Genomic DNA, 26,327 nt, shown 5'->3' on the forward strand with positions numbered 1-26,327 from the left:
TCTACTGTGAATTGGATTTATTTGGTCTTTTTCAGGGGAAAAAAAAAAAAAACAACTTTGTTGACCTGTGGTTTAGGCCACATGCTCCTCAGGGAAGAGACTCCATTGTATATTCTTCTTTGTATCTCAGATGTGGACTATATGGTACATCAAATAGGAGATGCTCACTCATATTAAAAAAATGGAGAATCAGAGTCTTGGATATTGATAGGCATTCAAATGCAGATACAAAGTAAGTGTTAAACATATGGGTCTTGATTTCAGGAAAAATGTTGGGGTTGGCAACGTGGATTTAAGTAATTAACACAGATGCAATTTGCAAAAACTCTGGAATTGATTAAGAGCCTGGAAGAATATGACAAAGGACAAGCCCTGAGGATGGACTTTGACACATACAAGCACCACATTGGTTGCTGTGATGAGTTTAGCGAGGCATTTTAGACACACTAACTTTGGAGCCAAAGAGATACTTTAAATAAATATGTTCAATAAATTGGTGAAATGGAACCTTATTGTAACTCTGCCTTTCTCTGGCTTTTTCTTGTTTGGCCCCTCACTTACGGGAAATGTCAAGTGATTCTGAAGACCGCCTGGAGTTGCTTTAACTTCAATCCCCTGAGAAGCCTCAGAAGGTCAAGTATCATCTCCCACTGCTTCTCAGATGCCTTTACATCACACTGAGTTCCTAGTTAATCTTCCCTATTCCTGTAAAATTCACCTGTGCCAATGCTCTAGGTAGAAATGACACACATTCTTTTAATTTTGGTAACCGAGCTGTTTCTCATACACTCAAGGGGATAATCCCACACTTTAAAAATAGGTTTAAAAATATTGAAAGCTATAAAGATTAGAATACCTCTTTCAAAATTCCCTAAAAGCACATTGAGTGGTAATAATGTACATGGTCTTAAAAATATATATGAATTTAGATTTCTAAAACAAAGTAAGAAATCATTTTAAGTGAATTTAGAGATACAGGTAAAATATAATACTATAGTATATAAAAATACATGTACACTTACAAATGTACACATACAGAAATCTAAACACACACATATACATAAACACCATTTGTGTTTATTACTGATAACAGTTCAATAACAGTAATAAAAGCTTCCCTTGTAACTTAGTCAGTAGAGAATCTGCCTGCAATGAAGGAGACCCAGGTTTGATTCCTGGGTCAGGAAGATCCCCTGGAGAAGGAAATAGCAACCCACTCCAGTATTCTTGCCTGGAGAATCCCATGGACAGAGGAGCCTGGCAGGCTACAGTCCATGGGGTCTCAAGAGGAAGACACAACTTAGAGATTAAACCACCAACCACCACCACCACTGATAACAGTTCAACAACAGTCGTAAAAGCTTTTACTGAGCTCTTACTGTGTGCTAAGGATGAACTAAGCCACTCTAAATATTATTTTCTTTATCCTACCAACAACTCTGTGAGGTAGATAATATTTTTACATTTTTCAATTGTTGTTATGTACAGTCAACACAATAAAATCTTAAAGGAGTCTCAAAACACACCAAAAATTTGTTGTTCAATCTAATTTAATAAATGGTTTATTTAGCATCTTCTATCTTCTATCTGATATGACTCAGTGTGCCGTGTGCTTAGATAAAATGTCTTACTTCTGCATAAGAATGATATTATTGATGCATTTGTGGGTATCAAAGGAGCTGTTTGTCCCCAGGGAAAATACCAGTCTCCATGATGGAAGACAGAAACTAAACTGCACAGTCTTTTAGAAGGAATATTTCCAGCTTCTTAAAAACAAAACACAAAAATTGATAGCCAGTTACCTTTGGAACACCATTATTTTTTCATTTTTCCTTCTTCTCCTTTTCCATCTTATAGTTTCCATGTAGACATTGATTTTATGTTTACTATTTCAAATAATCCTGATTCAGATCAAAATGGATCAAGAAAGGAGCAGACATGTATAAATTTCATCCTTGCTATTCCCCAAGACATGCTCCTAACTCCCCTTTAATTTTGAGAGCTTGGCTGCTAATCAATTTGGGGGAAAAAAGAAAGGTGAGAGTGGGGTGTGAGGCCCAGGACCTGGTAAGCTGCTGGCTGCCTCCATGTCTCAGGCCTCTTTGATGCTGGGCTTTGAAGCGGCCCAGTGCTGCCTGGTGGGGGCCCAATCAGCTGTGACGGCTGCTACAGTGGGGAAGCAGGAGGCTGCAGTCCTAATCTTGAGAGTCACGCATGTGTATCTCCAGCATCTTCACCCTGGGGACCTGATGGGGAACCTGGAAGCAAAACCCACAGAACCCAGAACCCATCACCTTTCCCCTCCACCCCCCCCCAAGGCTGCATCCTCAAGTTTCTCACTCTCTATGGCCTATATACAGCCTCCAGCATGAGCTTCTGGCTGCAACAACTTTTGCTCCTGGAAATTGAAAAAGATATTTCTGCTCTGCTAGGTCAATAATGAGAAATGTCAAAGTATGATATTTCTGTTGGGTATCTTTTTATGTTTGTGTCCTGGACAGTTTTGCTTTTTGCTTATTTCATCTTCAGTGAAGTGACTCAGTTGTTTAAGAATGTATCCATCAAAGGGTCTGAGCCTGTGGATCATCCAGCCTCTCCACTCTATCTTATCCCCGTTTCATGCTAAGTCAGGTATTAGAACATAGTTCAAGGAAAACAAAATTGCCATGTAATAGTTAATCATATTAAAGATCCAGAAAAAGGAAATGTGAAATTCCCTTCTGGATTAGATATTATTTTTAATGAGAGTCATCAGGAATTATGATACATAGGCTATCAGAAACATGCCTTTGTATTCCTATCAGTCACTACTTAGGCTACCATCAAGATTTGCCAGATGCAGGAGTGTAGCATGTAAAGAAAAGTCTTAACTCGCAGAGTTGGGTTGTCTAGTCAAAGCGACACTAAGCCACTAGTGTTCTATCTGTTTCTGTGATGTTTTGTTGGCCCTGCTCAGGATGAGGAACAGAGTCACAGCACGTCATCTGCACGAAATCATCTTTGTGGATAACGATAGTGGCTTCAATGATTTGAAAGGAGAGCTAGGTGAGTATGTCCAAAAATGCCTCTCTGGAAACAGAAATGTAAGTGTTAGGGGTTGATTGGAGAAAGAATGATTGCAGCAGTCCATGGTCCAGTAGTTCTGGGATTCCTGGACAGTCATTGCGAGGTGAATGCAATATGACTGCAGCCCTTGCTGGTGATCATCCCGGAGAATCAGCAGGGCATGGCTCGCCCTGCAAGTGACGCCATCAGTGTGGACAGGCTTACCTAGAGGTTACTGTTCCCTACAGGGCACGGAGGATTCAGCTAGCGGATGTACTTCAAATGGGATCCCATTCCTCTTTCTGAGCTAGGGAGGCCAGAGGACTCACAAAATCATCTACACCAGTGAAGTCACTTAGAGTGGCTGGACGGTTGTTTGCCTTGAACAGACACTATTCCACTGACTTGGACAGAGTGAAAGTAGAATGGATATTGGGGTAGGAGAATTTTTGGACATGTAATTTAGGATCTGAGTGTGTGGAGGTAAGTTCTTCCTCAACCTTTGCTCTAGAGTAGGAGATGCCTTTTGAAAAAGGTGATCATATGGATTTCCTAAAGGCCAGCGCTTTAGGACACATAACTCTCATGTTGGGGATTGCTTGGTTAAATAAATACGAGGCATATTATTTTTCCTTCAGACTTGATCTGAGGACCAACAACTAGGGAAGTAATGAGTGTGTAGAACTGAAGGAAAACCTGAGTTGTAAATTATTTAAAGGACACCTGGATAATATATACCCATAAATGCAGATATCAACCCAAGGACAATTTGAACGTGGACACATCATTTAAGAAATTGGTGTGAGAAGAACCAGTTAAGAAACTGTTGCTTAGCCCAGGGTATTGCTGGTGAATTTGAGATTCTTGCTTCATTGGAAAGAACTGGGAAACAAAACAGTAGGTAAGAAGTGGATTTATTGAGAGAGAAACACACTTCACAGACAGCACGTATACCATCTCAGAAGGTGAGAGCTTTGAAAGATGGTGTGGCTAGGTTTTAGGCACTGGGTAATATCAGGGGCTACTTAGTGGAAAGATGATTCCAATTATTTTGGGGGGTGGGGTGGGTATTTTCCGGGAATATAACCTGCAGTCACTGTTTGGCCTTCTGTGATTAGACTCAGAACTGTCATGGCACTGGTGGGTATATCATTTAGCATGTTAACGTACGACAGTGAACACAAATTGAGGCTCGGGCTCCACTGGAAGCTGAATACTCCACCATTTGTACCTAGTTGGTTCTAACCAAGTCTTTGCCGTGTCCTATGGCCATGCCATTCTTTTAGAGATTGTGCCCTCCTGTTTCAAGAGGAGAACCAATGGATATCAGAAGACACCTGAGGAGGGTATGATCTAAAGCAAGATTTGACTGCTTCACAGTATGTGCTGGAATTTGTAGTTTGGAAAGTAGGATATAAGTGCTACTGCCTTAAAAACAAATAAGCATGTATGACTTCATACTCATAAGTGATTTACTCATTGTGCAGGAAAGTTTGCCATATATTAGGAATTCAAAGGTGAACAAGACTAAGCTGTTTCCCTAAAGAACGTATAGTTTACCAAGGGAGATAAAAAGGTGATCATGCTGCTAATCAGTTCATTCAATAGAAGCCAAAGTGAAGAGGGAGAGGAATTAAAGGGTGACTCCCAAAAGATGGGAGTAAATGTTGATTTCACCGAAGGTAGCAAGATTATGTAGAAGAACACAGCTGGCAAGGAAGGGGATAAATTAGAAAAGTGAAAGACAAAGTACAAATTCTGTGGGGCATTTAAAACACTTTCTGTGAAGAAATGAATATGTTACTATCTAGAGTAGTAATGCCTCAGATGGTAAAAAATCTGCCTACAATGCAGGACCCGTGGGTTCAGTCCCGAGATGGGGAAGATCCACTGCAGAAGGAAATGGCAAACAACACCAGTACTCTTGCCTGGAGAATTCCATAAACAGAGGAGCCTGGCGGGCTACAGTCCATGGGGTTCAAAGAGTCAGACCCAATTGAGTGACTAACACTTAGAGAAGTATTACACCAATAAGCCTATACCTATAGACAATATCAAAACTGAAGATAAAGACTTCTCTGTCATCTTACTCTGATAGGAAGACTTTGTACCACAAGATCAAATGAAATAAGAATGTACACTTTGTATAAATTTCAGTGTATGAAATTGCAGTGTAAAGAGAAATTGATTTAGAGAGTGTTATATGTGGCTGTGACTAAGTCACTTCATTTTGGGTCCCAATTTGGTTCCTAATTTGTAGAAAAACTAGAAAATAAAATTAAGAATTTTTTCCAATGCTAACATGTATTTTGAATGAGTTCCATTTCTTTTTTTTTCTTTTCCACCTCTGTCTCCACCAAACTTTGAGAATATTCTTTTAACAAACAATAGATAAAGCAAGGTTAACATAATGAGGATTTTTTTTTACTGTCAATTTGTCATGAATTGCTCTTATGGTTCATGCTACACTGGAAAAAGGTAGTCATTAAACAATTTTAAAAGTTCTCTTATTCTAAGCTGGAAAAACCATCTTATTTCCATTTCTGCTACAACTAGGTGGCATTTGTTCTCTTAGAAATCCAAAGGACAGACCCCTGGAAGTCCCATTGATCATTGTGTTGGAATCTTCTGTACCTTCCCTTGTCAAGGTTGGCCAAGTTTGATTTTCTTCATAAAAACTGTAGTCAGTTTCTACCATGTGGAACAGCATTAAGTGATGATAATAGAAGACTTAGCCTTACACAGAGGGCATGCTAAATTGCTTCAGTCATGTCTGACTCTTTGCGACCCTATGAATAGTAATCCACCAGGTTCCTCTGTCCATGGGATTCCCCAGGCAAAAATATTGAGTGAGTTGCCCTTCTCCAGGGAATCTTCCTAACCCAGGGATTGAACCTGCATCTCTTATGTCTCCTGTACTGGCTGGCAGGTTCTTTACCACTAGTGCCACCTGGGAAAGTCCCACACACAGAGTAGGTGATAGTAATTTTTTTTAATTTGAATTTTTTGTTTATGCCAAAAGTTAAGATTTATTTTAGCAGTGTTCAGCATGTGGTTCTGTGTTAAAGAATAACAAAGAACCTCTGAATGTTGATCGCATAACTTTGGATTTGAACAACAAATATGCCAAGATTGAATAAGAACTATAAGTAAACATAAATCAGAAATACAGCAGGTTCTTTAACATCATGTGATCATATTTTAAAAATGCAATAGCATGGGTCACTGACTCTAAGTGTGTTTTAAATTAACATGACTGTCATCCTCTAATTACATAACACTATAATATTATGTTTCCTCATTGCCAATTCAGAAAAATGCATTGTAGAGTATGGCAGTAAATTATGCTAAAAAAATATGGACTAAATCAGATTTGAAAACAAGTAAAGTAAAGCTGAATACAGGTGATCATTTTGAATGTGGTGGACGAACATTTCCAAATGTTAAATATTAAGAACTGTACAGCAAGCTGCTTCCCAAGGGAAACAAAAAATTCCATTTCATGGGCAAATTAAAATTAGAATCAAAAGTCTCTAAAAGACACGCACACTTATATTTGTGTTCAGCAAATGCAAGTAGATAACTAGTTAACTTAGCAGATCTTTTACATCTGTATATGTCTTGCTTCGTTTCCGTAAATACTTAAAATCATTATTTCTGGACCAAGATTGATATTTTTTATTTAAATTCAGATACTCTATTACCTTATCTCCTCTAAACTTAAAGTAAGTACAGACATTGTATATTTCTGAATAATTTATCACATTGAGAAGCTGCTCAAGTATAAATAACAGATTTAAAACCACCATTGACAGAGAGGGCATTCTGCAATGACAGGATTCAGAGTCCAGAATTTTAAAGAGTTTTATTCAATTCTAAAAGGCTTGTTTTTCTTCTTTTTCCCCAAGTTAATTAAAATTATTTAAACAACTCTCTTTATCTTTATTTTTAATATTGCCAACATTAATTAAGCTCTTATGTGGTGAGGCACTAGTCCACTTAAAATCTTTACATATCTTATTTTATACCATCCTCAGCATTCTTATAAGATAGATATATGATCTCCGTATTAAATATTAAGGAACTGAGGAATAGATGATATGTAAGTAATATGTTCAAGTTTATATAGCTAACAAATAATAGAATACTTTAACAAATAATAGAATCAAGATTGGGAATTTTGACTCTAAAGCCACTTTGGAGTCACTTTGACTCCACTCATCCACTTCTCCAAAAACTTGTGATCAGTTCTTAACTGCTTCAAATATTAAGTGTATGCTTTAGATAAAATATAGTTTTCTCCAAAATGATAGTAGACCTTCATAAAAGATAATCATAGGTATCAGAAAGCTCTGAGCATAAATTAATTTCAGAATAATACTTTATAACATGAAAAATAGCAAAGAAAAGGGTTGCAATCGATGTGCACCACGGCCTTAGTGCCAAAGTGGAAACGTTTTTACCACTGATGGAGACTCTCCTGGACCAGACATCAGGCTACCTTGCGCCCTCTTCTGGACTAGACTGGGACTTCTGGGCCTGCATAGCGCAGTGTCAGCAAGAATGGTGGTGCTGGTCTAGTCGCTAAGCCGTGTCCTATTCTTGCGACCCCATGGACTGTAGCCCACCAGGCTCCTCTGTCCGTGGGATTCTCCAGGCAAGAATATTGGAGTGGGTTGCCATTTCCTTCTCCAGGGGATCTTCTCCACCCAGGAATCAAACCCTGGTCTCCCCTATTGCAGGAAGTTTCTTTACCGACTGAGCTACATTGTTAGTCTAGAGAGAATCCCTTACTTTTGATATCTGCTCAAATTCCTCATCTTCCACCATCCCCCAGGTGATATTTGAATACCTTGACTTGCCCTTAATGCCTCTTTAATAATCCCCCATCCATAAAGCAACCATTTTCACTCCCTGACTATAAATCCTCACTTGTTATTGTATTGAATTTGATACTGAGGTCTCTATTCCCCTGTCACACAGGTCCTGAATAAAATCTGTTTTTACCACATTAACTACTGCTGGGCCCTGTTTTTTATTTACTTATAATATTTCACATGTAGGACAGAGAAACATGAGGAAAGGGATAAGTTTTGAAGAAAATGACATTTTATGCCCCATAATTTTTTCTTCCTATCTTTAAAGGACTCTTTGCATGAAAGATTTTGTTTATTTGCTTTGCAATATTCCTAAACCCATGGGCTGAAGGTGATTGTTTACTTAACTTCTTCAAAATATCAACTTTTCCAGGTAGTGCTGGACTGCATCTTTTAATCTACAAGTGGGCACTCCCCTATCGAAAAATTACAAAATCTACCTGCCGCATGCTTTGGGGCTACTCCTTTCCACCAGCACTCTGCTACTTTGATTAGGATTTAGGGTGGCTAAAATAATACCCTTATCTTCCTGTTTACTAGTTTTTATGAGTAGGAAATATCTTTGAAGAAGAAAAAAAGTTTGATCCACAATCCTTTCTCCACAGGGTAAACCACTGTTATCATCGATAGTCTTCTTAGGAGCAAGATTGTCTCGTTCGAAACTGCATTTCATGAGTCAGTCATAAAAGATTTTCAAATATTATCAAGTGAGCCCTTTGAATACTGGAATAACAAAAGCAGAGTTTATCTCTCTGTTGATAACAAGTCTTTTGTGATTTCTCTTGTGTACCAAAAACATCATTTACATCAACTGCAGTAAAACAACAAAATGTCACTTAGCAATAGGTATTGGATGCACAAATTTCTACCACCAAAATTAGCCCTTAGCAAAATGTATAAGTCGTGCCTTTATGTCTTTTAAATTTTTATAATATATGATTAAATTATACATTTTGCAGTCCAAGGTAAACCCCTTCACTCTAACTAAAATGCTCTTGGAATAACTCTCTGTGTTGTTTCAGCAGCATCAGAATGAAATGTATTCCATTGCCCAGGGTCCTATGATAGAAGTTTTCCCATTATTTCTACAAGATCCAGTAGAACAGTCTTGATTTCAATCAGGTCAGACACCCTGTCAGAGTCCAATCTTGACAAATCAATGACAAGGCATATCAGAGCCATCAAAAGTTTACAGCATGTAATAAAAACTGAACTAAAGTCAAGCATGCTATCCTCCGGTAGGCCCAGGGAGACTCTAGGCAACCAGTGATTTGTAGGCTCCATTACATCCCAAATGTTCGATGTATCTAGCCCTTGGCAGGGTGTCAAGGACAAGAAATAATCAGTCTTTAGAGATCACTTTTGAAATGCTATGCCCTCTGCTTCCTTCATGTGAATCATTCTTCCGCATTGTCAGGATCCACTGATGAAAGCTGATGATTTTCAATAGCCTGTGACAAGTGAGGTGTTCCGCTCCCCAGCCGTGGAGAGAATGACGTCACGCAGTCAGCTTTCACCAGGCGGGCAGTGTGTGGTGAGTGATCTCCTCAACTCTCTGCCAGAGTCAAGAGTAAAACCCAGAATGCTGGGATTTTGTACACAAGAGCAGAATGATCGCCAGAGGAGTAGACAGGAAGGAATTTTAGAATTTGCTTCCCGATAGTTCATGTCTAGAAACCAAATTTTGTCTTCATGTTGAATTTCTACATTGAAACAGTGGACTCATAGGAAGTATCTAAAAGTGATGTGTGCATAAATGAATCAAATTGTTGGCACTGCTCATGTTGCAATAACTGTTAAATCAACTTTCTTGTCTTTTTTATCAGTTTTTTATTGAAGTATAGTTGATTTTCAGTGTCACATTAATTTTTGCTATACAACAAAGTGATTCAGTTATACATATATAAGCATTATTTTTTTAATATTTTTGTTATGATTTATCACATAACATTGAATATAGTTCTCTTATCTTAATATTACTTTTAGACTAGCTAATAATATGCTAATAGATCTACAGAGAGTCAATATTGATTTTCAAGGAATAACTTTTTTACTCATGATGGGCTTACAGTTTTTTTTTTCACTCACTAGAATTATACCTATTTCAACCATGACAACCACAATTTAAGTTTCTCCTACCATATAGTATAGTTCTTATTTTTAGTTTTAAAAAACTTAATTTATAAAAACTGATGATATTTTATCTGTCCTTTCATAAATAGCCCAGATTTGGTTAATTCACTATAATTTTCAGTTAGAGATAATGTGATGCCATTAAAGACAATAATAAATGAGACTCCATTCAAAAATGTATAAAATTTCAGAATTATAGGAGAAAAAAAGACTATAATCTTACATATAGAAAAAACTGTGAATATATTATGAATACAGAATAAGAATAGCATCCAATTTTTTAGTTCCTGCATTGCAGCTAGAAGGTACTGGAACAATGCCTTTTAAAATATGAGGAAAGATGACTGTCAATCTAAAATTCTTTATCAAAATGAACAGCTACTCAAGTGTAAGAAACATAAAATTTCAAAAAAGTTTCTAAGATATTTCAAAAGACCAGCCAGGTACCTTCCTAAGGCAGCTGACCTAGAAGACCTTAACCTTCCCCTTGGCAGGACTAAAACTTAGACAAGCTTCTTCCTAACTCCAGGTCCCTAGCTTTCTTTTCTTTGAGCATTTACTTTATAAGACTTAGAATTATAAATTATTTCTCTGCTCCTTTGGGATGTATATCTTTCTAAAAGACATGGGCAGATTTACAAATCAGGCATATCTTTCTCTGGGACTTGGGAGCCATCCCTTTGTAATGCCATCACCAAGGAAGATCATGGTCTTATCTCCCATTTCCCTGGCAGAGTCAGAGCCTAACTTTGGCAGGCACCATCCTCCAAGTTGTAAAACTACCTCCTGTATTAAAAGTATGAGAAATTACTTTATTTTGGAAAAGCCAACAGCAAACACAGATGGCCTATGTTTCCTGCATCCAATCTCTTAAAAACGTGCCATCCTTTGGTTTCAGCAGAATTGAACTCAGAGTTCTGGTCTCACTCCCCTGTTATAATAGCCATGAATTAAGTCTTTATTGCTTGTTTAAATTCGTCCAGTGTAATTTTTGCCTCATTACAACTATTGTTTATATTCCAAAAGAAAGTGTAAGTGATAGCATCCAAGATAGAATAGCTAGGGGCTTCCCCGGTGGTCCAGCAGTTAACTCTTCACCTTCCATTGCAGGGAGTGTGAGTTCAATCTCTGGATGGGGAGCTAAGATCACATATGACTCACAACCAAAACAAAACAAAACAAAACAAAACATCAAACAGAATGAATATTGTAACAAATTCAATAAGTATTTTTAAAATGATCTACATCAAAAAAAAAAACCTCATTTAGAAAAAAATAAAATAACTAACAGGAAAGAGACAGAGTCCCTGAGCTGACTATGAAAGAAATCCCAAATGAGAGCTGTCAGAGATAGAAAGCATAAACTATATCACGAGAGAAAGATGGAAAGTATGAGAATGAAAGTATGCAGATAGAACTAGTAAATTCCTAGATGGGGCTTCCCTGGTGGCTCAAATGGTAGAGTCTGCCTGCAGTGCGGGAGACCGGGGTCTGATCCCTGAGTTGGAAATGTTCCCTAGAGAAGGAAATGGCAACCAACTCCAGTATTCTTGCCTGGAGAATCCCATGGACAGAGGAGCCTGGTGGGCTACAGTCCATGGGGATTGCAAAGAGTCGGACACAACTGAGTGACTTTCACACACACACACAAATTCCTAGATGACCTACCATATTGAGAGGAAATGTATGCTTCTACCAGAAATCTGGTGCTGAGTTAGTGCAAGGATAGGTAGAAAACTCAGCCATGGAAGTAGGTAGGCAATTATTAATGCATTGATGATAAAAAAGTTGGGCAAGGGAAAACAGGCTTTTTATGATCTGAAAAATCATTACCTAGACAACATATTATAAATTCTAAATAAAACAGGGGCTCTGTACCAACCCAGAGGGGTGGGATGGGGAGGGAGTTGGGAGGGAAGTTCAAAAGGGAGGGGATACCTGTATATCTATGGCTGATTCATTTTGAGGTCTGACAGAATACAGCAAAATTCTGTAAAGCAATCATCCTTCAATTAAAAAAAATAATTAAAAAAAAGTTAATGCAACCAATAGTGCCATAGAATTATGTCAAGGGGATAGGGGGGTGGGGATGAGTGCTAGGCTCAAGAGAGTTAAATCCTGACCTGCAACATTACAAGTGAAAAGTTAATGTCTCAACTTTCAATAGGTTAATACCAGAGGCAGCGGTTCAAAGAGAAGTATTTGATCGTCAAGGGACTAAGGGTAGGGATGGTAAGGCTAGACGATAACTGCTTTGCCTTACAGGACTGGAAGTATTATTTGACCTTTTAAATGGCAAATATGTAAATTTTAAATATAATAAGAGTAGACTCTACAAGGGGTAAAAAAAAAAAGCATCTGCTTGTTGAAAATGAATGTGGGGAAAACAGCAAAAAAACAAAAGTGAACATTTAGTGAAAAAATAAAGAAAACATTTTTAAAGGAGAGATATAAAGGAAAAGAGCCAAAAACAACAGAAAGAGAAAAACTGCATTTTGCTTTATAATGACTTGTTTGTTTCGGGTTGTACTGGCCTTCATTGCTCTGCACGGGTTTCTCTTTGTTGCCACGAGCCCGGCGACTCTCCGTTGCGATCAGTGGGCTTCTTACTGTGGTGGCGTCTCTTGCTGTGGAGCCCATGCTCCAGGCGTGTGAGCTTCAGGAGTTGCAGCTTGTGGGCTCTGGAGCCTGGCCTCAGCAGCTGGGCATGGGCTCAGCCGCTCAGCAGCGTGTAGAAACTTCCCAGATCAGGGATTGAACCCATGTCCCCTGCACTGGCAGGTGGATTCTTATCCACTGTACGACCAGGGAAGCCTGCATTTTTCTTAATCATTTCCTGAGCTGTTATCTCTGAACGATTATGTAAATGACCAAAAGCCTTGATCAATACTGTGTTAGCAAACAACAACTATGTTTCTTCGAAGAATTTATTATATTTTTTCACTTTTTTTTAAACTGAAGTATAGTTGATTTAAATATGCAGTTTCAGGTGTATAGCAGAGTGATTCAGTTACAAATACGCATTCCTATATTTTTTGAATCTTTCCTTTATAGATTATTACAAAATATTGAGTATAGTTTCCTGTGCTGCCACAGGTCTTCAAAAATTGCTCGGCAATGTTCTCTATGTCTACTTTTTTTAACCCCCATGAGCTACTTTAAGAATTCACCAACCTTCTTATTCACTCCCTGTCTCCCTTATTCTCAGCAATTAACCTTAGCTCTAGCCTTACAGACAAATTAGACACCATCAGATCCCATCCCTCTTTCTCATTCTGAAATCCCACACCTTCAAACATATCCTAATTTTCACCTAAATATTTTCCTTCTCCTTCTTCACAGGGGATGTTTGAAACTAGCACGTGTGCCCCACTTCCATGCCCCTGGTGATCTCTGTAAATTTCCTAAATAAAGTTCTGAGTACCAAAGCTGGTCCAGCTCTACTGTTGGTGTGAAATCCTCTAGTTGCCCAGGAATATGTGATAAAACACATCCAGTCTAGCTTTTAGAAAAGCTATTAGAAAGATTTATACAGGTATTTATGCTATTTAAGCATTTTTCCCTGTTGCAATTTTTTTTCCAACCCTCACAGTCCAATATCACCCTTCATCTCTGCTATTAAATGATGCTGCTAAAGGTTCTGACTAAACACAGCTAAAAAGAAAAATGGGATGGTTTTTGATTTTGCACATGAAGATACAGTCTTCTTGAGGGTGCCTGCCATCTTTTATTTATATACTGTCGGTTAGCAAATCCTTGCTACGTCTTAGTTTAAGAAATCATTTTGGTATCAAGGATGCCTCATTAGTTCATAATTATTCTCTACAACAAACCTATTTTCTGGATCTGAATCCCTTAATTCTCATGGATTGCACTCAGCTTTGTTTTTAATTTGTTCCTCTTTATTGGCTCCTTTCTCCAAGTGTACATATATGCTCAAATCTCTTCAAAGATAAAAGGGAATACTTCCCCTCCCTCTAGAAATGTTTCTCTCCAATAACGTCTGCATATTTTACATCATTAGTAGCTCTTAAATGCCTCCTCTCATCTGAACACTCATCACTACTATCCTTTCCCTTCATTATTTTTGTTGTTCTTTAGTTGCTAAGTGTATCCAACTCTTTTGTGACCCCGTAGACTGTAGCCTACTAAACTTCCCCATCCTTGGGATTTCCCAGGCAAGAAGAATGGAGTGGGTTGCTGTTTCCTTCTCCAGGGGATCTTTCTGACCCTTCAGATCTTTATGAACTGCATTGGCTGGGGTATTTCTTTTTTTCTTTACCACTGAAGCACCAGGGAAGTCCCACATATTATTTTAGTTACTTGCATTAATCTTTGAATTGTTTCTCTGATCAATTTCCCTATCCAACTCTATTTCACCAGCACCTCCCTTTGAGCCTCAGACTCACATATCCAATTGTTCACAGAACATGTCCAATGGTATGTCCCATGACCACCTCAACTCACTATGTCCAAACCTAAAGTCAGCTTTTCCTCACATACCTGCTCACTCTCCCCAGCTCACAGAGCCTAGTTGTTCAAGTAGATATGTGATCATTCTTGATCCCATTCTGTTCTTTACCCTCAGCATCTTAATAGTTATCAAATAGTAAGCATTCTATTTAATAATTGACTAGCAATTCTAGTCTCAGCTCTCTGTTCCCAAGTGCATGTTTAGGTAATGATTGTTTTCCATTTGGAGTTTCAAAACATTATGGCTGACATTTCTGCCATCCAATTTGTCCTTCATCTGCTTATTTTCTGAGGAAAACACAATTCACTTGCAGTAATTTTCATAAGCTACAAGAATAATTTTATGTTTCTCAAATGAAGACTACTGGATATCTCATTCTAGCCCTGAAGATAAAATTCTAACATCCTTAATTCAACTTCAATTCAGCCCAGTCTCTTGGTCGTTTCTGACTCTTTGGGACCCCATGGACTGCAGCACGTCAGGCCTCCCTGTCCATCACCAACTCCCGGGGTTTATTCAAACTCATGTCCATTGAGTCGGGGATGCCATCCAACCACCTCATCCTCTGTCGTCCCCTTCTTCTCCTGCCTTCAATCTTTCCCAGCATCAGGGTCTTTTCTAGTGAATCAGTTCTTCACATCAGGTGGCCAAAGTACCGGAGTTACAGCTTCAGCATCAGTCCTTCCAATAAATATTCAGGACTGATTTCCTTTAGGATGGACTGGTTGGATCTCCTTGCAGTCCAAGGGACTCTCAAGAGTCTTCTCCAACATCACATTTAAAAAGCGTCAATTTTTTGGCATTCAGCTTTCTTTAGAGTCCAGCTCTCACATCCATATGTAAAAAAAAAAACACATCCATATAGGAAAAACAAGAGGTTTGACTAGATGCACCTTTGTTGGTAAAGTAATATCTCTGCTTTTTAATATGCTGTCTAGTTTGGTCATAACTTTTCTTCCAAGGAGCAAGTGTCTTTTAACTTCATTGCTGCATTCACCATCTGCAGTGATTTTGGAGCCCAAGAAAGTAGAGTCAGCCACTGTTTCCACTGTTTCCCCATCTATTTGCCATGAAGTGATGGGACCAGATGCCATGATCTTAGTTTTCTGAATGTTAAGCTTTAAGTCAACTTTTTCACTCTCCTCTTTCACTTTCATCAGGAGGCTCTTTAGCTCTTCACTTTCTTCCATAAGGGTGGTGTCATCTGCATATTTGAGGTTACTGATATTTCTCTCAGCAATCTTGATTCCAGCTTGTGCTTCTTCCAGCCCAGCATTTCTCATGATGTATTCTGCATATAAGTTAAATAAGCAGGGTGACAATATATAGCCTTGACGTATTCCTTTTCCTATTTGGAACCAGTCTGTTGTTCCATGTCCAGTTCTAACTGTTGCTTCTTGACCTGCATACAGGTTTCTCAAGAGGCAGGTCAGGTGGTCTGGTCTTCCTATCTCTTGAAGAATTTTCCACAGTTTATTGTGATCCACACAGTCAAAGGCTTTGGCATAGTCAATAAAGCAGAAGTAGCTGTTCTTCTCAAACTCTCTTGCTTTTTTGATGATCCAATGGATGTTGGTATTTTGATCTCTGGTTCCTCTGCCTTTTCTAAATCCAGCTTGAACATGTGGAAGTTCGTGGTTCACCTCCTGTTGAAGCCTGGCTTGGAGGATTTTGAGCATTAGTTTCCTATTTTTGTTAATTGAGTGCAAAGTTTTCTCCCTCCCCTCTACATGTTTATACATCTCGCTTTATTTTGCTTGAATATTTTCTCCCTTTAACACCCATTCTCTTCAACTTTTCTGAGGTTTGAATGAAATGCCTTATCAGATTCCTTGGGCTGTCCTAACACGTGAACAGCTGAAAGTGAACACTCCAGTTGCTCAGCCATGCCCAGCTCCTTGTAACCCCGTGGACTGTAGTTCACCAGACTGTTCTGCCCGTGGAATTCTCCAGGCAAGAATACTGGAGTGGGTAGCCATTCCCTTCTCCAGGGGATCTTCCAGGCCCAGGGATCAAACCCGCGCCTCCTGCATTGCAGGTGGATTCTTTACCGTCTGAGCCACCACAGATGGCGGAAGCCCTGTCCTAACAAATGAGTGGTTTAAAAAGAGCAGAAATCTGTTCTTTCACATTTCCAGAGGTGAGCGTTCAAACTCTAGGTGCTGACTGGGCTCCGCTTCCTCTGCAGGATCTCGGGAGGAGACATCCCGTGTCTCTGTCCTGACTTCTGGCGGCTGCCTGCAATTTTAGACATCCCTAGACGAGGAGGGGCACCAATGCAGCCTTTGTCCCCGTCCTCACATGGTCTCTTCCCCTCCACACGGCTGTGCCTTCACAGGGCCATCTTGCAAGGACACCAATCATTGAACTTTGCGCCCACCACCCAATATGACCTCGTCTTAACTAATTACACCTATAGAAAGTATATTTGCAAATAAAGTCATATCCTGAGGTTTCAGGTGGATTTTAGGAACCCCACTAAGCCCAGTATAGATGCCCCTTTTACATTTTTCTCTTGTACCTTGAACAGTCCCTTAACACACCAAATACAATATTATACTGAAAACTCTGATTTCTTCCCCAAATTGCACAAGGACCAGAAGAATGCTAATGTTGTTTACTAATTTATCTTTAGTGCCTAGTCCAATGTCTGACAGAGGGAAAAGTTTCAATACATATTTAAAAAGAGCGAATGGAGGATGCAAATTGTTCTTTTTAAAATCGTCACAGCCTTCTCATAGTTTTCAGGAAAACTAGCTAAACTAAAACAGAATCTGAAAGAAAGGGCTAACTTAAAGTTTAAAACAATCATTCCCTTTTCTCTCTTCCTCATTCATGGCAAACACGAAAGCAGAAAGACACAAACTCTTAAAAAAACTAAGATCTGCTAAAAGTGGCATGTTGCATGTTATTTACTTTTTTTTTTAAATTATTATCCTACTTTATGCTTCATCTTCTTAACTCTTAATTATCTACCCTTCAAAACTTAGATCATTTAACTTTCATGTTGCCAGAAGCATAAAATTCTCCCCTGGCCTCATTCTCCTTTCAGGGTAGATGCATTTTGGCTCATTCTTACAACAGACACTGTTGCCACCCTGCCCATATCCCCACCTCCCCTGCGGTCCTCATGCATTCTTGCTATGTCTTATCAAAAGAACTTTTAAGTGCTGGCCTGGAGGAGGTGTCACAGAGCTAGAGACGTTGAAAAACCCTAACCAAGGACAAATGCTGAGTCCAAATCCCTGAAATGAGCAAACCTAGGCATGTCATGCAACTTTACCAGCCCAGCTGACCAAATCGGAAATCTGCTCACTCACACACCCTATGTGCGCTTCCCTCCCTTCTGGCGGCCTTTTCCCTGACCTCTTTGTGTGTGTTAGCGTCATCAAGCAAACGGGCTACTAGCCTGCCAGCCTTCTCTCAAGACCCACTTGGTCAGACCCGATCTGAGTCACTTCCTAATGCTCTTCCAATCCAAGTTATCATGCTCTTTAGTTTACATACTTGTCTTTTGCTGCTATTACTATGTAAGCTCCCCAATGGAATAAATAAGTTTTTACTGCCCACTGCCCATCATAGAGTTTATAGTATGGTAGGAATCAACAAACATGTCTGGTTCATGGGACTGAAAACTGGCACAGCCAACATGGAGAATAGCAGGGAGAGTCTCTGAAATAATTACCGTATGATCCAAAGATCACACTCCTGGGCATGTGTCTGGAGAAAACTATAATTTGAAAAGATGCATGTATGCTAGTGTTCATAGCTGCATTATTTACAATAGCCAAGACATGCTGGGAAGCAACCTAAATGTCCATGAACAAATGAGTGGATAAAAATGATGGGTTATATATACATAATGGAATATTATTCAGACATAAAAAAGGAATACAATAACACCATTTGCAGCAACATGAGTGGGCCTAGAGATTATTATATTTAATGGAATAAGCCAGAGAAAGACAAATATCATATGATATGGCTCATACAAGGAATCTAAAAAATAAAAGATACAATTGAATTTATTTACAAAAGAGAAATAGAAACAAATTTAAGGCTACCAAAGGAGAAAGGAAGGAAGTGGTAAATTAAGAGTTTGGGGTTAAAATGTACACACTCGCATATATCAACAGATACCAAATATAGACCTTCTATAGAGCACAGGCAAATACACTCAGTGTTTTGCAATAACCTACAATGGTAAAGAATCTAAAATGTATACATACACACTCACACACACACACACATATATATATATAGCATATATACATTCATATATAATATATATATAATCTCTGATTCTATTGTTTTAATGTATGAGTAATTTCACAACTTTATTATTATCTGGCAAAAACTGAATAGAAAGACAGAGACATGAAGATAAGGCACATGATATTAATAATATATAAAATGTAATTTTATATTGAGATATATTTACTTTTATAGGCAAAACACATTAGGAATATCTTTTAAAATGTAAGGAATTTTAAACATATTCTGCTTTTCAGTTCTGCAGACACTCGAGACTTGTTCTGAATTTTTCCTGGATCCATTTTTAGCATATTTTAAACTCTTGAGCATGCTTTCCAAATGTGTTTCCATGCCTATGGCTAAGTAATTTGTTGCTTTATAAGCTACTCATAATTGACATAACAATCTCATCACGCATTCTAGCTTAAAATAATGTCAAAAGGCACTCTTCACAGTTATTAGTTTTACGGAAGTGCAGTCACAGGCACAGGCACCCATTTAACAGTGATGGATTTCACACCGTTGTTTTGACAAGAAAACATATAACTTGTGTTTAGCTCACTCGTTTTCTGAACATCCAAAAATGCAGTCTGAACAGATTTTTTTATTTAAACAATAAAACCATATTTTGCTGTTTATTTCTTTGAGGTTTGTTTCTTTCATGGCTTTCTGTTTTATTACAAATAGCTTTCTCCTACTACAGTAGCTAGCACTGCTTCTTTGGTATGCATTATCCTAAGATCAGATTTACCTGATTTTATTTACAATACTATATACAGCTTTGTGTTTTGTACCTGCCCCCTACACACACACACATTGTCTTCTGTTTTCTTACTACATCTACTGCTGTGAGGAAGAATGAATCACAGCCTGATTCAGTCAGACTTAGCAACATGAAAAGACATATTCAAGTTTGTGTTGTGAGCATGTTTACGCAAATGTCCTACCTGAAATATTCTAATGTACCTGCTGCTAAAATAAGAGGATGCTTTGAAGAGAAGCAATGTGTTATAGTAGAAAACATTAACTAGAAAATGGAAAACATTGCTTTAATCTTCAGTTAATAAAACATTGGAAGAAAAATTCCTTTCATAAATTTCTCCTCAATTTGCATCTTGAAAGACATTTGAAACTTCTCCCATATTGTATCTTGTAGCAAGTGATCCAAAAACACAAAAGATTTAAATTTCAGCAGAGGTTTGATTCTATGCCCATTATTATCTTAATTGCTTTTCCAGTTACAAGGAAGCATAGGTAGAAAAATATATATAAATTGGAGGTTATCAGTAACTATCAGAAAATACTATGCCTTTTCTTATTGGAAAAGATAGTGATACATTTTTATTTGTAGCTAAAACTGATTGATAATTTATTAGGATAATTTAATTTTTACCTTACCTCAGAAGGCTTAGGTATTTTATTGGTATTATATGAACTCTGTTTTAGCTGATCATCTCTGCCTGTTCCCTGTCCATAGAATTTGGTGGTCAAACTTTTAAGTCTAAAAAACCCAGTTATCTTAGGTCCATGGTTTCTTTATTCATACAGTTTTCTCAAAAAGTTAATCAATTTATTTACTTGATTCTTCTGAGTCTCATGTGTCAAGAGACACAACAGTCTTCTGGAACCATGCCTCTTTCCCTAGATTTAGTATGGGTAACTTTAAGCTTATCATGCTTCCAATAAGAGAGAGATGACATTTTTTTTTTCTAAACCATATTTTTCTAACTGAAAGAATTTCCTGGGAAAATGATACCCATTAAGAGTTTTTAAAGTTGGTGTAATAACTATACTCTGATACTGGTTTTTAAGCCTGAATTTTTATTGGCCACTTTTATTCACCTGCTTTGTCAGTTCTGTATATTAAGTGGAGATGAGTACAAATTAAACTTCCAACCCAGTCATTCCACTCTGTATTCTCTCTATTTTCCGTAAGTTCTGCTTGCAAAACAGTTATTTTTTGAGCTCATCTTTGTTGCATTATCCTGGCAACTGCAACCAACAGGAACAAACAGGCTACTAGCATTGGTTTTTCACCTCTTCACTGCATCACCATCCTTATAGGTTCTGATTTAAAACAAAACAAAACAAAAAACACCTTGCTACAAAAATACCTGGCCTCAAAGCCCATGCTTCATATTTTCAGTTGCCTGTTAAGGGACCTTGATTGATCCAGTACTAACTTTTTGTACCACAATCATGATGGTTGAGTTATTCCATAAGAAAGAAACATTCCAACCTCAGTTTCTTAAAGGGATAATGCCATTGTCTCTTCATGAGATGTGTCACATCACATGTCTTTTCCCCAGGCTGATGGAGATTCCATTTTAATATACAAAGTCCATTTTAAAATGCATCTAATTAGCTGTGTCAGGGGAAATGAAAGAGGGGATGGCAAACAAAGTGTTAGCTCTTTAAAAAAAATTTTTTTTTTAAAATTTTGGCTGTTTGTTGTTTTGTGGGCCTTCTCTAGTTGCAGAGAGGTGGGGCTTCTCTCTAGCTGCTGTGTGCAAGCTTTTCTTTCTGGTGGCTCATCTGTGGAGCATGGGCTCCAGAATGTGGCCTCAGGAGTTGCAGCACACGGGCTTCGTTTCCCCCGGGCATGTGGGATCTTCCTGGATCAAAGATTAAACCCGGGTCCCCCGCATTGGCAGGTGGATTCTTTAGCACTGTGCCACCTGGGAAGCCCTAGGCAGTCCAGTATCGGATTAGAGCAGGCCCTAGATCCAGTGCCTCAAGTCCTAGTGTAAAGGTCACATGAAGACATGCAGGGAAGAAGGCTGCATGAGGATGGGAGGCGGAGACAGGGCGGTGTATCTACAAACCAGAGCACACTAAGGGCTTCTGGAAATCACCCGAAGCTAGGAGAGAAGCAAGGAACACTTAAGGAACACATGTAAATCCATGGCTGATTCATGTCAATGTATGACAAAAACCACTACAATATTGTAAAGTAATTAGCCTTCAACTAATAAAAATAAATGGAAAAAAAAAATGTTGAGATGTATCGGCCTCTCATAGATGAGACACTGAATATAGCACAAGTTCAAAACAGAGGTTATTTCCATATAGATATGAGTATGTTGACAGGATTTTTTAAACAAGTTTTCTTATTTTAGCCATACATTGTGAAATGACAGACATAATACTTTTTGGTTCCTTATTTCTTAGATAACAGAATTAAGTTAAAGTAATCCAAAGTGATGGTCAACCAGACATAAATAAATCAAGTTCATGAAAGCAGGAAAATATTTAAGAAAAGACACGATATTTCCATTTTGAGAGGTCTTTTGTTTGTTTTGACAGAACTAAAGCGAGCATTCTGAAATTAAGTAAACTCAATGAGTAAGTTTACCTCTGAGGCCCATGTTATTCCAAGTTGATGTTTTAATTGTGTTATTAGGAAGCAAGGCATGCCACTCTGAATTATCTGTGGTACAGAGAACTCAGTTCATTTAAGAATTTTAGCAGAATATAAATAACAACAACAACAAAAACAAAGCCCAATCAAACTTGAATCTTGCCTGTTGGTAGGTCAAAACTATCATTTTAGGGAAAAAATTATAAACATTGCTTCTCCAAAATAGCAGACACAATATCATAAGATGTCCACATTTAAGTTGGGAAAATAGCTTTTGGAGAAAGCACTATATTTATCCATTCATTTCCTATTAGTTGAGGTTGATGCTACTTACCACAGTAGAGGCAGCACTTGGAAAATGCAATTGTAAAACAGAATATTTACCATTAATGGCAGTACCCAATATACACCTAGTAAATCAGCCACCATAATTCTAAATGGATCTTTCCATCTAATAGATGTTGATAATAAGAAATAAGCGAAAAAAGGATAGTGATGCAGTGAAGAAAATTCCTTTTATAACTTGTGTATAGATAGGACAGAATAAAAGAATGGTGCAGAGGCATAGCCTAGATGAAGAGACTGCTTAAGGAGGATAGAAGGGTATCACATATTTGTAAACAAGACTGCATTAGGGGGGGAAATTACTTGTACAAAAAAGGTTTGACTCTTGCATGCTGGAAAATATTTTTTAAGATTTTAAAATAATTATCAACATAGGGGAAGGCAAGTACGTTGTGAGTAAATAAAGGTTCTTCAATGTCCAAGCAGTGGATGCATCAAATGTTATATTGGTGAAAAGATGAAATCAGAGAATTTTAGGACATGGCACAGAAGACTCATAAAGTCGAAGATGTGAATCACGTGTGAGCGAAACTCAGAATCAAGAAGGGCTGACGGGTAAAGGAGAGAAACTCACCACTGATGGGAAGGAGCACCCTAATGTTCTCCACAGCAGCGCCCACTCTGTAGACTGGCTGGCATCCCCATTTCAGGATGCGCTGTTGGCTTTGTCATCAGCTTCACTTCCCCTTGGCGACTCTGCCCAATTTCTGTCCCAACAGAAGGTGCTCAGCTGCTTGGGCTTGATTAGGCGAAATTTCAGTTAACAGGACAAGATTTAGGGAAATGTATAAGAAATTTTGGGAATTTTAAAAAGTCACTTTATATTCAAACCATTTCTGGAAGTATTGATCCCCATGATTTGCATTATTAAATAGAAAAAAAATATTGATAATGACTCTTTTATACCTAAAATTATGTTTTATTTGGTCTACACTTCTTCATTTTACTGTGACTCAGTGTACGTTGATCAGGGTTTTTTATTTACATAAAATATAAATGTTCTTAAATGCATTTAAGAGGAATGTATTCTGATGGATATATATGTATTTATGATATTTGTACATATATAGATAAGTGCATTAATAGTTAAGCTATCTGAATATTCATGCGGCAACCTTTTCAAGAGTCAAAAGACCTCAAATCAGGATGTAATTAAATAAAGAATCCTGAAGGATTAAAAAGTTGCTTCAAAGTTGATACACTTAAACTTGTACATAAACTTTTTCAAAATAATTATGGAAGCGTGCTGCCAAATGAGTATTTTGTCAGATTAATAAAATGCAAGATGTAAGCATCAAATACATGGCCCAACATTTACAGAGCAGAAATGGCTCAATTACATTTTTCTTCTATTAGTGATTAAGAAGAGCAGATGCTTTGAGGTCTGAAAAACCTAAATTCAAATTTCCAACTGCCTAATCCTGGGGAATGTACCTATCCTCATCTGAATATTTCCTTCCCAGTTTGAAACTGTGGATGTTATTTACCCATTGAGTCATTCTGAGTATTAAAGGAGGTGCTGATCACAGATGTTAGCTTGTAATAGGCACCCAGTAATATTGGTAATTATCAATTTCTTACAAAAATGAACTCACAACTAGGAAGGGTAAAATGAATGCTAAGAAGAAATTGGAACCTAATGTAAGTAAAAAGATTAAAAAAGAAATCTAGTTGCTCTGAGTTCAAGTGTGTGGCTTGTATACTTTTCAAGACACTTTGAGTTTCAGCAGCTTAAGTTAATAAGCTCTGCTAGGAACCACAGAGGCATCAACAGGAGGCTACACCCAACTGAAGCCTCATTGTTCAAAAGGGGGGCGAGCTCACTGGAAAAAAAAAAAAAGAATCAGAAGTTCATTTTTAGAATAGGCTATTAAAAGCACAGAATGCAATAACTAAGGAAGAAACAGCAGTCATCTGAAACCATTGAATGCACAATGGGAGGGAGGGACTGAGAACTCTATGCAAATGTGTGAAGGACATTTGTGAATGTAGCAGTGTGCACTCTCTGAGGTTAACCTTGAGTCTTTTATCTGCACTGGCCATTAAGATACCAGATGACTAACCTCTAATCTAAACTAATTTTGAGTCCCTACAGATCATTGAAATGAGGATGTGAGTGGGTTCAGGAAGCTAGAGGGGGTGGTAGGTGAAGTGTAGGGTGTACTAACCATCCCAGTCTTCCTGAGACAGAAGAGATGCTCTGGATGCCCAGACTTTTGGTGCCCAAACCAGGAAGATATCAAGAAAAGACTGGCAGGTTGGTCACCCAATAACTGGAAGGCAAGACTCCCAGAATGGACTCAGGTGTCCATCTTAAGATACAGGTCTCACACCCTTGCTGTGTGGGTAGCATCAAAGTTTCTTTTGTGATCAGGATAAAAATGGGGAAATTTATGAACTGTTGGAGGTATGCTGAAGACATCAGGATCAAAATCTTACTATGATAAGGCACATATTTTGTGTCATATAATATTCTAAATATTTTACATTTACAGCTATTCCTTTTAATCTTAGAACAATTATGAAAGTAAGCTATTATTTTTATTGATAATAAAGCTGAGGTAGAAGAAAAATTAAGTAACTTTCCTAAATTTGCATGCAGTGAATGTTTGCCCTTGAGAGTGAGTATATAGCTTGAGTTTACTGGATGCCTCACACACTCATATGAGTTTCTAAAAAGAGAAAAGGCTAAAACTCAGAAGGAGATAGGGAAAAGGGCATGTGTGTGTGTGTGAGGTTTTTGGTCTATCAGTTAATGGAGGCCTCAGGAGCCCCATCCCTTACATTTTGAGAGTATCTGAAAACTTGGGAGTTGGCACAGGAGAAAGATGGCTGTATACAGGACCAGGAAGTGCCTGGGTTTGATGTCAGGGTAGAAATCCAAATCCATTAGAATGTTCTTGAATTCAGTTCACTCAGACTACATCTGCAGTCAGAATCACAGCCTCAAGTGCAAAATATGAAATACCACCTTCTGATCTCACTGGAAGCTAAGTTAATTCCTGCAGACACGAAGAGATTGGGAGGCATTGGCTTTGCAATCCACCTCTGCAGCTATGCATCTGAAGACCCATGACTTGCTATGGTTCCTATTGTGTTCACAGCAATTGGTTCCACTTTCTCATGAGCTGTCTGACTCAGTGAAAGTCTGGAAAATACCCTAGTGAGACAGATTTCAAATCAACATTCTCTCTCCTAGAAGGCAGTGGCAGAGGAGAGGCAGCACCCTGTTATTCACCTAAATGGCAAGTCAGCTTAAACCCTACACTCAGGAAACAGAATGATTTGGTGTGATATGAATGCATGGCTGGAAGGGAAGGAGGACAGAAGAGGATAAGAGAGAAACTTCTTAAAGAAGACTAGGATTTAACCCTTGTTATGCTTTCAGAGGATTGTCATTATTAGATTCACATTTAAGAGAGTCAAATATTGCTTCAATATAACTAAAAAAGTATTAAAAAAAACTTTTCTGAGCATGAGAGAGGAAATCCTCTTTCTTTGGAGGTTTTCAAGTTTAAATCCTATTTCTTTGATATAGAAAAGTTTCAAGAGTTAGATGAAGATTAAATGGTCTCTTAGTTCCTCAAATGCCCAAGTCACATTACTATGATTAGAAGCCAGGTTTTAGCCACCATTGTCAGTATTCCTTCTGTATTATTTTCTGCACTTCTCTGTATACTTGAAATGTATCACAAAGAGTATCTTTATATTTCATTGGCCAGATAGGTTGAAACTCAACCCTTAAATACCAAAGGCAATTTGATTTTTATATTATCTTGATTTAATAATTTTGATAACTTCCATTATGTTGGAAAAGATGTTTGTTTATTTTTAAACA

This window comes from Odocoileus virginianus, chromosome 8 (genome assembly GCF_023699985.2).
Source record: "Odocoileus virginianus isolate 20LAN1187 ecotype Illinois chromosome 8, Ovbor_1.2, whole genome shotgun sequence".
NCBI lineage: Eukaryota > Metazoa > Chordata > Mammalia > Artiodactyla > Cervidae > Odocoileus > Odocoileus virginianus.